Below are 12515 nucleotides of genomic sequence, written 5' to 3'. Positions count from 1 at the left end.
CTGAGCTCGATAACATCTCCATAGGGATCTCCAAAACGGAAAAGCAAAGGTAACAAAGATTGAAAGAAGTAGAACAGAATATTCAAGAACAGTTGGACAACAATATAAGGTACAATGTTAATATAATGGGAATACCATAGGAAATGGAAAAGATAGAAACAGAACTATTTGAAAAAATAATGACTGAGAATTTTTTTATATTAATGTCAGACATCAAACCACAGATCCAGGAAGCTTGGAGAAAATCAAGCAGGATAAAAAAAGGAAACTACAACTAAGCACATCATATTTAAACTACAGAAAATCAAAGATGAATTAAAAATCCTGAAAGAAGTCAGAGGAATAATATCTTCCCTATAGAGGAACCATGATAAGAAGTACATCTGACTTCTCAGATGCCATCCAAACAAGAAGAGAGTAAGGTAAAATATTAAAGTTTTGAGAGAAAAAACTCACTAACCTAGAATTCTGTAACCTGTAAAATTATCCTTCAAAAATGAAGGAAAAATAGACTTTCTTGGATGAATAAAAATTGAGGGAATTTATTGTCAGTTGCCTTGCCTTGGAAGAATTATTATTATTATTATTATTTTTTACAATATAAGCATGGGCTCTAATACAAATCGTTGGTGACAGGGAATAGGACACACCTTCAGCAGTGGTCATACAATAGGTGGTAAAATGCTTGTGTTCTTGGAAGAGGAGTTTTTGCATTGTTGCTCTGTGGAGGTCTTGGACTCCTCTGGCCTGACAACTACCTCTAGTTTACTCAGTGCTCCTGCTAGATGAGGCAGCTGGACAACCTCAGCTGTGTGCCGGAGAGAGCCCTGCTGGTCACTTGAATTCCCAGCCTGCTTAGTGGTGCCATCTTTTATTTTGTCTCTAATCTCTTCTTTGATGATCACATCTGCTTTTTTACCCAAGTGATGATGCCCTTGAACCTTGTCCTTTCTTGCCTCAGAGGAGAAATAGAGGTTGAGTTTCCTCAGGGTCTGGGGCTGTGGACGTGGTTTGAGGTTCCGCACCTCATGAACCCAAGCATGCTTGAGGGCCTGGTCAGGGGTCATGCGAAGAGACGGTTCCCATACCAAACACCTTCTAAGAAAGTCCAGGAAGCTGGAGTTGTAGGTTTTCAGCACCATCGTGAGATTCTTGGAATCTGGGTATCTTTTTTTCCCTTTATTTTTGGTTATATTTTTAGGGAAACCTTGGGAATCTTTCGAGATACAACATTCTGTGTTTAGTTCCAGGTGTAAGTATTCCCTTGCAAGAAATTTTAACAGAAGATCTTTGTAGAGAAATAAAATGGTATGGGTCAAAAACAAATCTACAAAAAGAAAACAAGAGTATTGTTACAGAACCCCTGGGCTGCTCCAACTGAAAACAAACCCATGGGCTCTTTAGTTAGGGGCCTGATTGTGCGCCGCCAGAATTATAACTCTCAATACCAGAGTTTAGTGAAAAGAAAAAGAATTGTTTATTTAACAGTTATATGGATTTAGATTATTTGCGGATTTCTGCTGTTAAGTCTTATATTCTTTACAACACCCATAAGCACATATCCTTGCCTCCCCTCTACCAAATCTGGCCAGTCTTAGAAAGGTCAGAAACACCGTTTCCCTACTTTCCAAACACAGTTCAGCTTTACCAGCAGCTGCCAAACACTCAATTCTGATTGGGGGGTCCTTTCTGTGCTATGGTGCCCTCCAGCTCTCAATGCAGAACTGCCTGGATTCTCAGCCTCCTTGTAAACTGCCTTCTTCCTGCAAACCGCATGGATCTCCTCTCCTTCTCAAAACCACATGGCGAGAGCCTCTTAAAGCAGCCTGGAGACCCCTCTCAAAACCGCATGGAGAAATTAGCTTCTTTATTCCACATGGAGAAGGCCCCTTCACCAAGCCGCATGGAGGAGCAAGAGCGAGCTAAACTGTGCGCAACTGCTTATATGTTTCTGACTGTGTCCTCTGACGCAGGGGGGTGTTGCAAACAGTTCTGACCATTCACAGAACCTTACGTAGGCTCTGTGTGCTTTTTCCATACCATCCCCTGGTTCAAGACCCCTCCCATCTACCTGAGGCTTTGGATGCATTAAAGCCATTTTGCATAAGAAAGACACTAGCCACCAGCCTCAGGCATGTGGAGGCATTCTGAAAGCTGCTTCCTTCTCCCCATCCCCCAGCCGCAAACTCTGGGGATTTTTGGACTCCCCTGTTTCTGTAATAGTATCAAAGAAGAAATAAGTTAGAGTGAAATAATAACTTTTATTTTTTATCTTTATTGATCAAATACCAGTTTGTTTAAAATAATAATAGCAACAATGTATTCAGTGATGCATGCTTATGTATATGCCATATAAGTGAAATGAATGAAAACAATGATCCAGGGATGAGAAGGAGGAATTAGAATTACTTTATTATTATAAGGTGTTCACACTCCCAAATTGATGCAATTACTTGGTCACTATTGTTAGAAACAAGGACATAGTGACTCTCAAACCAGTGAAAAGTCATTAGTAACAAAGGTAATTAGAGGGTCTCTGAGAAGGGAGCTGACATCACTGGCATATCTACAAACCACAGAAGGGGCATTTAGATAATCGTGTTAGATTGTAACTCCGGAGTAACCAGTAATGGAGAAACGGGGAAGAAGGAGCAGGGAGGGGGAGCTAATTGCGTTAGGGCAGGGAAGCTAATAGCTCTCACTTTAGGGCAAAGAAGATAATCACTTTAGGGTGGCAATTTCAGGGTGGGGAAGCTAAGACTATAAAACCAGTTTCCTTTGTCTACTTGGCACGCACATTCTCCTGGCTGTGAGGGTGCGCCCGGCTCTGCAGACTCGTGAATAAAGGCCTCATTTTACTGCTCAAGTCCTGTGTCCCAGTTTTTATTGTGAGCGTTTCTCACACTATGAAGTACTTATAAAAAACAATGTAGGTGCATTTGCTGAGATAATATCTTTTAGAAACTTATCAAACAAAGGATTTTCATCTGGTGTGATTTGGAGGCAGCCGTCTCGAGAGACGATGGTGTAGCTTCTTAAGAGTCTATCTGCACCGCCGAGAATGGCTGTGCAGTCCGACTTGGGAGTGACACGGTATCTGTCTCCTCCCGTGTTGAATCGACATCTTGCGATGACGCTGAAGCTACAGAGCCTGGGCAGGGTGATATGGAGGGTCTGCTGTTGCCCATGCAGCAGACCCCCCCTCTCTTCGCAGCTGAAGGGTCTTTCCAGACGGAGTCGATACAGCTTGGCTTCAGGTGCGCCGCAGGAGTTGCCGGTGTTGACTACAACGTCAAACCGCCTTAGGGACTCCGGCTCCGGATTTTCTGTCGGGGTTTACTCCCTTAGCCTTTCCCCTGAAGAGGTATGCCGCAAGGCAGCGGAGGTTTTTTGGAGTCAGGGTTTTCCTTCTCTGTCTGGTGTGATAAGGGCTGCTATAATATGTAGCTATTTGGGAAGCTTTTATATTATCGGGTATAAAGTTGCACTAAATGGCTTTCCCTATAACTAAAATTTATAAACTCTGCCGTTTGCAATGCACTTATTTGCAGACACAGCAACTGTAACTAGAATGACGCAGCCTGGGGTCTGGCCACTTGCTGAAATGTACACATATAACATGAAGATTTTTGGGGAAGGAAATAGGTTTTTATTAACAGGGTTCCTAATTTGAGGGAACTGGGACCATTCTTTCCCTTAGCTTGTAATAGAACCCATGGGCTGCCCCAATTGAAACAGTGTTACAGAAACAGGGGAGTCCAAAAATCCCCAGAGTTTGCTGCTGGGGGATGGGGAGAAGTAAGCAGCTTTTCAAATGCTTCCACATGCCTGAGGCTGGTGGCTACTGTCTTTCTTATGCAAATGGCTTTAATGCATCCAAAGCCTCAGGCAGATGGGAGGAGTCTTGAACCAGGGGACGGTATGGAAAGCACACAGAGCCTACGTAAGGTTCTGTGAATGGTCAGAACTGTTTGCAACGCCCACTGCGTCAGATGATGCAGTCAGGGATATATAAGCAGCTGCAGACATTTTAGCTCAGACTCTCTCAAGCTCTCGTTCGGGCTCTGGCTCTCACTGGCGCTCGGGCTCTCGGACTCTCTCGCTCTGGCTCTCGCTGGTGCTCTCTCTCTGAGACTCTCGCTCTCTGACTCGGGCTCTCACTCGCGCTCTGGCTCTGGCGCTCTGACTCTCGCTCGTGCTCTCACTCTGGGACTCTCTCAAGCTCTCGTTTGGGCTCTGGCTCTCACTGGCACTCTGGCTCTCGCTCTGGCGCTCTGACTCTCTCTCACTCGCGTGCTCGCTCTCGCTCTCTCGCTCTCTCGTGTGCCCCCTCCACGTGGCTTGGTGATGGGGCCTTCTCCATGTGGCTTGGAGAAGGGGTCTCCAGGCTGCTTTAAGAGGCTCTGGCCATGCAGTTTTGAGAAGGAGAGAAGATCCACACGGTTTGCAGGAAGAAGGCAGTTTGCAAGGAGGCTGAGAATCCAGGTCGTTCTGCATTGAGAGCTGGAGGGCACCACAGCACAGAAAGGACCTCCCCAATCAGATTGAATGATTGGCAGCTGCTGGTAAAGCTGAACTGTGTTTGGAAAGTAGGGAAACGGTTTCTCTGACTTTCCTAAAACTAGCCTGGTTTGGTAGTGGGGAGGCAAGAATATGTGTTTGTGGGTATTTTAAAGAGCATAAGACTTAACAACAGAAATCCGCAAATAACTAAATCTATATAACTGTTAAATAAACAATTCTTTTTCTTTTCACCAAACTCTGGTATTGAGAGTTATAATTTTGGCGGCGGGCAATCGGGCCCCTAACTAAAGAGCCCGTGGGTTTGTTTTCAACTGGAGCAGCCCAGGGGTTCTGTAACAACAGGACCCCATGGGCTGTTCAGTTATTAGGGGCCTGATTGCCTGCATCCAGAAGCATAACTCTCAATACCAGAGTTTGATGAAAAGAAAAAGAATTGTTTATTTAATGGTTATATAGATTTAGATATTTTGTGGATTTCTGCCGTTAAGTCTTATTTTCTTTAAAACACCCACAAACACATAGTTCTGCCTCCCTCTACTATAATAGAACCCATGGGCTGTCCCAATTGAAACAGAATCCATGGGCTGTTCAGTTATTAGGGACCTGATTGCCCGCCGCCAGAAGCATAACTCAATACCAGAGTTTGGTGAAAAGAAAAAGTTATTTAATGGTTATATATTTATATATTTTATTATTAGTGGATTTCTGCAGTTAAGTCTTTTCTTTTCTTTTTTTTAAAACCCACAAACACATAGTTCTGCCTCCCCCTGCTAAACCAGGCTAGTTTTAGAAAAGTCAGAAATACAGTCTTCCTGTTACAGAAACAGGGGAGTCCAAAAATCCCCAGAGTTTGCGGCTGGGGGATGGGGAGAAGGAAGCAGCTTTCAGAATGCCTTCACATGCCTGAGGCTGGTGGCTAGTGTCTTTCTTATGCAAAATGGCTTAGATGCTTCTGAGGCCTCAGGTGGATGGGAGGGGTCTTGAACTAGGGGATGGTTGGAATTGGAAAAAATACACAGAGCCTACATAAGGTTCTGTGAATGATCAGAACTGTTTGCAACACCCCCTGCATCAGAGGACGCAGTCAGGCAGTCAGGGATATATAAGCAGCCGCAAACATTTTAGCTCTCTCTCTCTCTCTCTCTCTCTCTCTCTCTCTCGCTCTCTCTCGCTCTCTCTCGCTCTCTCTCGCTCTCATGTGCTCCTTCCATGTGGCTTGGAGAAGGGGTCTCCAGGCTGCTTTAAGAGGCTCTCACCATGCAGTTTGCAGGAAGAAGGAAGTTTGCAAGGAGGCTGAGAATCCAGGCAGTTCTGCATTGAGAGCTGGAGGGCACCACAGCACAGAAAGGACCTCCCCAATCAGAACTGAGTGATTGGCAGCTGCTGGTAAAGCTGAACTGTGTTTGGAAAGTAGGGAAATGGTTTCTCTAGCTTTCCTAAAACTAGCCTGGTTTGGAAGGGGGGTAGGCAAGGATATGTGTTTATGGGTGTTTTAAAGAGCATAAGACTTAATAACAGAAATCCGCAAATAACTAAATCTATATAACTGTTAAATAAGCAATTCTTTTTCTTTTCACCAAACTCTGGTATTGAGAGTTATAATTTTGGCGGCGGGCAATCGGGCCCCTAACTAAAGAGCCCATGGGTTTGTTTTCAACTGGAGCAGCCCAGGGGTTCTGTAACAAGAACAATATGGACCAGATCAATGGGTTATAGCCTATTTCCCCAAACCATTCAATCCCCCCTTCCTAGGGTGGCCAGTATGCCTCCACACCTTAGCAGAGGCAACAATTCTCAGTCAAGAAACCCTTAAGTTAGTTCCCTTTGCCAAGATAACAGTCCACTCTTCTCATGCTATTTCCAGCCTATTAACACACCAGGCCATTGCTGCAGCCTCCCCTTCCTGAATTTAGTTCATACATGCCCAACTACTTCAAAATCCTTAAATCTCCCTACATAAATCAGCTCTCCTCCTCAACCCTCCCTCATTACTTCCCCTCCCCCACTCTCACACCCATACCCATGACTGCACTCAACATCTCTCCTACTTTTACACTCCTTCCCCAACATACAAGACATCCCTCCACACAGGTGGAATCCTGATTTATAGATGGAAGCTCCTACAAGATTGGCCCAAAAGGAGCAGAATATGCCATTACTACCCTTGCCTCCATCATTGAATCAGGACACCTGCCCTCTGGTACCTCTTCCCAAGAAGCAGAACTTATTGCCCTAATGCAGGCCTTAGCCCTTGCAAAAACTTGTCAGATCAATATATACCCTGACTCTAAATATGCCTATCACATCATACATTCACACATATCAATTTGGAAAGAAAGGGGATACCTCACCTCTAAACACTCTCCCATCATCAACAAACATCTCATTCTCAAACTTTTTCAAGCAGTTCAGTTCTCGACAAAAGCAGCAATTATCCACTGCAAGGGACATCAAGCCAGGACAGATCTCATAGCTCAGGGAAATCACAAAGCAGACACTGAGGCAAAAAAAAAAAAGCCCATGCCTCTTCCATCCTCCTTACGATACCTACTGAGGCACCCCCTTATGCAGAGGAAGAAAGGCACACCCTAGTTAAGCTTGAAGCAACCCAACAAAATGGGTGGTTTCATTTACATAACAAAATAATTCTCCCCAACAATCATGCTCAACATATCCTCACTGAACTCCATAACCGAGTTCACGTAAGTGGAAGACCACTACACACTTTATTATCCCAAACAATATATCACACTGGCATGCTAACCCAACTAGAAAAATATCCCAAAATTGCCCTATATGCCAACAAACCAAACCTCAAAGAAAATTAAAACTGCCTTTCCCCACTTTCTTCCATCCTCCTACTACACAGGTTTGGCAGATCTCCTTGGAGCAGCCCAGCCAGTAGCCACCGTCACTCATATTGTAGCTCCTGACACTCTCTGCCTCTGCTTCGGGCATGTCAATGGCACCTACATTCAGCCTCGCTCCTTAGGCTCATTCAACCCTTCAATTCTCTGCAACCACATCCTAGACCTAGCCTTCATACACTATGAAGGCTGACCAAAAACTCCTACTTGTCCTTACATATTAGCCCAAATTCACAATCATACCAACACTTCAGATTCTCCTGATACCCCTACATGGATCATGGATTTTCGATTTAACCAATACAGACAAACATTTTTTCACAAAATTCTCCATAATGTTTGGTGCCAGTCAATAAAAAATAAAACTCACCCCAGTTGCATTGCCATCACCAAAGCAAAACATAGCACTGCTGTTTCCCTTCAAGGGATGGGATATCACTTCATATATGGTATGCAAGCATACCTAATAATTCCTCTTTACTGGACTGGCACCTGCATGATAGTCGCTCTAATATTAGATGCCTCTCTAAGCCCCCAGCAAAGGGCCACTTCTGAAGCCATTCCCAACCTTGGCTCCTGCCTTAAGACCTCCCTCTTGTCCCGCCCCCAACACAAATGAGACCAGCAGTGATCTGAGTTTGTCGGACACACGTACAGCAATCCTATCCTTGAACAACTGGGAATAGGGCACTCCATATATAGAGGCTTCTTTTGGTTCATAGGAATACCCCAATTAGAGAAATAAGTACTAAATCTCTATTTATCCCTTCAAGAAACTTGGAATGCCACCCTCCAAGCTCTAGAAAAACAGCAAGAATCACTAAACAGTCTAGCAGACATAGTTCTCCAAAACAGAAGAGCCCTAGACATCCTCACAGCCAAAGCAGGGGGGACCTGCGCCATACTAAATGAAACTTGCTGTTTTTACATTAACAATACAGGCATAATAGAAGAAAATTTACAAGTACTTAAAAAACACATTGACATTATTGCCCAAGCTAGGGAACAGGCATACGGAGAATCCTGGTTCAGAACCTCCCTCTCATACTTCTCCTATCCCTTCAAAGCGATCTTAGTGCCTCTCATAACCCCACTGCTTCTTCTTCTATTATTCCTCGCCCCTGGCCCTTGTTTCCTCAAACTGCTAGTTAACTTTATTCAAAAACGGTCCAAGCCATGAAAGCCTCTAGCATCCAAAATGTACTCTTATTAAGATCTTTCAGATATCAACCTTTGGCAAGTGATGACCCCAAGCCGGCAGTCAATCCCCTTCCATCGTCCTAACTTAGCAGGAAGTAGTTATAGAAGAGAGATTCGACAACCCCTTCCCCAACCGGTCTCAGCCACCCCTCACCTCCTTTTATTAAAACAAAAAGGCTAGAATGACAGCCTAGGTTCCCATGCCCCCCCACCCCCACGTGCTTTCAGCTGCTTGGGAGATAGGGGTATTTTGAGCTGGGGGTTTCCCATGATCGCAGGGTGTGCCAAACCGAATTGCATTTGGCCTTGATCAGCTTGTCAGACTCACAGCTGCGAGATAAACATACTGGATACAATAATACCCTTTTTATTCCCCGATAAAGCAACGCACTTCCCCCTTAGGAGTTCAGAATCTGAGGCATTCTCAAGGCATGGCTCCCTCCTGGCTTGCTAATTCCCTCAAAAAACTTCCTTTTCTGCTTGCTGCATCTTGATGGTTTTCTGAGCCACTTCATCTTACAGTTTGTAAATTATTAGAGTATGTTTCAAACTATAGATAAAGAGAATACAGTAGGAAAACTGCTGAGTGAGTGAGGAATGTGGTGGTCTTACTTGGGACTAGGGAAGCCAGATTTATGTCTGTAAGGTACAGTCCCTAGCTATCTGTGTTATCTTGAAGATCTGGATGCTTGTCATTGCTTTCTTTCATTTCTGCTATGTAGTAATTGTATGTAATTACTTTTATTACAGTTGAACATTCACTTTCTCATTTATATGGTGTCTTTATCATAAATGGCTAAGCCCATGGTATCAAATGTGTAAGTTTAGTGGTTCGTTGTGGATGGACTCCAGTGTGTATTGGAGACTGACAAGAAATGAAATGATTGCATGTGCAGAGGTTTGAAAATAAAATTTTAGAAGTCAAAGTGTTTGCTAAGATACATGGTTTGATGTGGTCGTTAGAAGCTTGATGCCAAGAGCCACATACTCCTGGGTTGAAATCACAGCTCTACTACTTAATGGCTATGACTTTGGAAAAATTGTGAAGAAGAGAAATTGATTCTATTGATCATTTTTCTCTTTCCCTCTTGACATAATTTGTTTCTTGCCAAATTAATATTTTCAATATTTACATAAAACATTAATTTAGTTTAGAACAATAGAGATAATTGAGTCATTTATATTAATTTGTATTCTGAAAAACCCCAAATCAGACATAATGCAGTCACTAGGTCACAGAGAGTATCACATTTGGTGAAGTCATCGTTTTTTTTGTTGTTGGGGTGTTAACAAGACATAACTGGTTCGTTGGGCCAGAATATTATTTGCGTGCTATCTAGCAGTTCTATAGATCTTATTTTACTCATAGCACATATATGCTATTATAATCAAAACAATCAAAATATAGGCAAAGGGATAATGAATTTCAGTGCTAATTCATCAAATGGACCATTTCTTCATTATGTGAATTGGTTGTCTGGTTATCATAAAGCTCTCAGTAGAAATCCTCCTATATTTATATTCCATGCCCCAGAAGAATGTCATGATAATATTGTTCAACTTTTATTAGGCTGTGGCATGAATTAGACTGGGTATTGGTTGTAGTTTGCTTAGTAATGCTTTTAGGTATGAGGTTGTGATATCCTTGAAACTGTCAGTGATGGAAGTGTAGAAGCTGGTTGCTTCCCAGGTGTGCCTGTGTTCATTGCATTTTAAATTGCAATCTGCTCACTGCTTCTATTTAAGATGCCACCAACCAGTGCAATTTGAGAAGAGCAAGTTGTGTTCTTGTGAGTTGTTTTGTGCAAAAAATACATTGTCAATGAAAGAGAAGCAGTCTTTCTATTATTTGCTTCAAGATCACCAACTCAAGAGAGGACAACAGAGAGAGTATTTGCTGAGACAACAGAAGGCACTTTGCTCTCATAATACATAGGACATTGAGATCCTCTCTTTGTTTTCAAATCCCAGGAAGCCATATATGGAATAAATCATAGATCAACTATGCTGTAAGCTCACTAGAAAACTCCTGAACTGTAAAATACCTTAATACTGTAGCATGAAAGACATACTGTTGTAGGACAATATGATTAAAGAACATTTTGAAGATATTGATTTAAAGTGGATGTAAATAGAATAAATTGGAAAATGGAGAGATTGGAGTTGGGAGGCGGGTAAATAATGAAACTATGAATTTTCAATGAGGAGTGATGATTTTTATTATAATGTTTTAGGCCAAGAAAAAGACTAGTGAAAATCTAGTGAGGCCTTTACTTTGCAAATGAGAAGCCAGGGCTAGAGGAGTTGATTTGGCGAAAGTTAATCAGTGGAAGAATGATTTATTAATCCAGATTTCCTAACACTACTTTTGTTTAGTATGTATATTTATTATAAGATGAGGTGCTTCAAGAAATTTTTTTTTGAAAATTAAGAGAATCCTAAAACTCTAATATTTCACTGGTGTGGGACCGGTAGTGAGAAAAATACTCCCATATTAAAGAAATTGTTTGCTTCTTCCAAGATTTTTTTTTTTTTTTAAAGTAATAGGAAGGATATTATGGACTCAGGAGCTACTTGGGTTGAGTTTCATTTTTGCCTAAACTTGCTCATAGTTGACAAAGTTTTTACCATGATTTATCATGAAGTTAGTAAAGCTTAACATTATGAACTATCATGCCCATAGGCCATTTCAAGATGGGCAGGCCTTAGCAATGTGTTCACATATTTAACAAAATTTATGAAAGTAAAATATTTGAACACAGTCAACACCACATTCTCTATTAACACATTTCGACTTCCACTCAGTCAAACTTCCTCTTATGCAGGTGGCATTGGAGGTACCACGAGTGCTTTTACATCTGCCTAAGAAAAAGTTAAATAGCTGACACATTTAGTTTTGGGTGTATTGGGATTATTTTTTACCTGACCTGCAGTCCAATTGTGTATAGGTATTTTTTAGCTGTTCAGGTGAAGGAATGGCTTCCAAGAATTCTACATCCTTACCGAGCTAATGAACTCAATGACAACAATAACAAATTGGTTATGAGTGCTGTCAAATCAGAGTATTAAAAATAGTCACAGCATGGCAATTTAGATATGTGCTAAAATATTACAGCTTGTATATTCTTTAAAATTCGATGTTGCATATATGAGAAATGTGATAGAATATTCTCCAGGTTTTACAACCTTAAAATTTTACTTGATAAAAATTGTAAAGCTAAACTATTAGTAATAAATAATGAATAAATTTTCATCAATGATGCTAGAGGAAACTCTGAATTATCTTCCTATTCTCTCTATAGAAAACAATTTTACAAAATCGACATATATAAAGAGATAGTCAAAGAGAATGCAGCCCCAAATGCAACCTAGAAATGTAAGACAGTTTATTAATAAAATATATTATTTTCTAGATATTTGTGACATTTGTATTGCTTGTCAGCTTTTTAAAAATATGTAATTTTTTATATCTTCTTCAAAATACATAGACATTCACTACCCAATTTTGTATTGTTTCCTTAAAAAAGAATCCAGGAGTCCACTCTGCCACCGAGCATCATGGAACCTGCTTGAAGTGCAACCCAGGAGCCTGGGTGGGCGGAGGCGGCGGGGCAGCCCCGGAGCCAGGGCAAGGACGCCGCAAGCTGAAGTGAGGCGGAAGCGGAAGCGACAAAGGGTGCGCAAGGCAAGGCTGCCTGAGCTCCCCACCCGCCATGGGCCGCCCCAAGTGTGGGCGTGCTCTTGCTGCTGGCGCTGCTGCTGTTCTGACCCTAGTATCTTAAGGCGGCAGTGGATCCACTGCACGGTAACCAAGGGCAGGTCAGGGAAAGCCAGGAACACCAGTTCTGGTGCCAGAACAAGCCAAGCGCTGCATCCTTCTGTGTGGAGATGCGACGAGGACCACTGCCCCAAGAAGACCCGCAT

At 42.3% G+C, this 12515-nt stretch overlaps 1 pseudogene; it reads right to left on the bottom strand.

Annotated features, from left to right (window-relative positions):
• Positions 1–662: 662 nt before the first annotated feature.
• Positions 663–12515, bottom strand: LOC150001925 (dual specificity tyrosine-phosphorylation-regulated kinase 4 pseudogene; annotated as a pseudogene).

Source organism: Furipterus horrens, unplaced genomic scaffold (assembly GCF_987537825.1).
Source record: "Furipterus horrens unplaced genomic scaffold, mFurHor1.1.pri manual_scaffold_9, whole genome shotgun sequence".
In the NCBI taxonomy this organism is placed as follows: Eukaryota; Metazoa; Chordata; class Mammalia; order Chiroptera; family Furipteridae; genus Furipterus; species Furipterus horrens.
Note: the sequence above shows the minus strand (reverse complement) of the source record. Positions and strands in the feature narration are given on the sequence as shown.